Raw genomic sequence first — 2,095 nt, 5'->3', positions numbered from 1 at the left:
TAACTTTGTCATGATAGTCTTTCTGGTTCAAAATCACTGTGCACCTTCCTTTGTCTGCTGGTTGTCAGCAGCAAACTGGTTGATCCACTCTGAGAAGGTGCTATTTATAAGACTGAGCTGAATACAGCACCTCAGACTGAGGAAGTCTTTCAGATGAAAGACGAAACGTTTCTACATTTTTTTGTTTTGTTTTTTGAACGTCCACAGGACCAGATTTAACATTTTTAGATTTTTTACCTGGATTATTGAGCATGCATCAGGATATTTTGAAGCCTAAATTAGCAGAAAGAAGGATAAAAAAAACCCCACATATTTGCTGAGTTATGTTTGAATAAGCAGAAATGAGCACAAAAACTAAGACATTAGCTAAAAACATCTGACATTAGCAAAAATAGCTACAAAGTAGCTGAAAATGCAGAAAGAAATTTAAATTACCAGAAGGAGCTGGAAAGAGCTGAAATGAGCTAAAAAAAAATGTGGAATTAGCTGAAAAAGCTTAAATTATCATAAAAACAGCTAAATGGTAGCTGAAATTGAAGAAAAAGTTTAAACTTGCAGAAATAATTTGAAAGGAGCATAACAAGCTGAAATTAGCAGAAAGAAGTTAGAAGATGCACAAAAATGTTGTAGTTAGACGGAAAGAATCTGAAAGGAGCACAAAACAGCTTAAATTAGTTGAAAGTAGCTGAAATAAGTTTAAATTTGCTGAAGGAAGCTGAAAGAAGCTGAACCAAAACAAAATGTGAAAGGAGCAGTAAAAGGCTGTAAACAGATCTAAAGATTTGAAGGATGTAAAATGAGCTCAATTCAGTTTCTACGAGAAAAAAAGTGGCAGAAAAGACAAAATATTTCAAAACGCCTAAAGTCAGGATTGTCCTGAGCTGAACATTTTGATTTATGATTTTGTTGAAATAGCAAAAAAATTGTGGAATGAGAAAGATGCTGAAAAACGTACAGAAGAAAAATGGATCATAGTAGAGTGAACGCTTCATAAACATTCCCACAGTGAGTGCACAGATATCAGATTAAAAGCTCAGTCGTGTCTCTGCCTCCAAAAGGTGAACAGAATGGGTCATTCCAGCAGCAATGAACTGTTTTATCCTAAATTCTAGTTGTGCTCATGAAGTGATGATTTTAAATTAGCGTCTGTTTGTCCAAAGGACCTTCATTCTGTATGAAAAATAATTGATGATGATTGAAGATTATATGAAAATATTTAAACAATAAGTTAAAATCAAATGACATCAAAGTTTTCCAGTGGCAAAAATACCAACTAGATACAAACAGGACACAAAAACTGTGTCATCATGGAAATTTTGAAAAGAATAAGTTGTAAACATGAGTCAGAAATGAAATATTTCCAGCTGCTTTTTGTGAACTTTAGATCTGTTCGAAAGGCAAACCTGGTAGATCTGAGAAGTCCACCTGAGGCAGCTCACTTGTGAAATGATAAAAGAATTATGTATTTATTGTTGGATTTAAGATCAGTGTTAGTATTTTTTATTGGATTCATTGGATATGAAATCATCTGAAATGTGGTAAAAATGTTGTAAAATGTAGTTTGTATTTCATTATACAGTCTAAAACTTTTCAAAACAATAGAGCATTTATTTTGAAAGTCAAATTCAAACTGCAGGCCCATGTTTTTGCTGCAACAGTCAGAAGAATGAAGCTTCAGTTGTTTTGCTTAGAAACTCTCCCTACTCTCCATATTATTTTAGTTGTTAGTTTTGTTTATATTATATATTTTTTATAATATTTAATTTTCTCATTTTCTCCTTTTTGACCCATTTCCAGCTGATATGACTATAGCTGTGATGTCATCAATGCTCTTTTGGTCCACGCAGTGTTGCCAGATAGAGTTGAGGTTTACCAGCCCAAAAATCTGTTAAAAACTGCCACATCACACAAAAACCTGCCCAGTCAAAATATTGTTACAGTATATTTACTGTTTGAACATGAACGCACATCAGTACAAGCCAAGGTAATTATACACATACACACTAGGGGTGTAAATCACCAGCTTTACCGCGATACGATATTATATCGATTTGTTTGACGATACGATTTTTCTCGATATCACAAAGTCTGTCAC

At 33.6% G+C, this 2,095-nt stretch overlaps 1 protein-coding gene across 12 annotated transcripts in view; it reads right to left on the bottom strand.

Annotated features, from left to right (window-relative positions):
• caska (calcium/calmodulin-dependent serine protein kinase a) overlaps positions 1-2,095 on the bottom strand; it is a 406,103-nt gene that overhangs the window by 58,558 nt on the left and 345,450 nt on the right. The window lies entirely within an intron of this gene.

The sequence above is a fragment of the Nematolebias whitei genome, chromosome 13, assembly GCF_014905685.2.
Source record: "Nematolebias whitei isolate Nwh7 chromosome 13, NemWhi1, whole genome shotgun sequence".
NCBI classification, from domain to species: Eukaryota; Metazoa; Chordata; class Actinopteri; order Cyprinodontiformes; family Rivulidae; genus Nematolebias; species Nematolebias whitei.
This window is presented reverse-complemented; position numbering and strand designations above follow the sequence as displayed.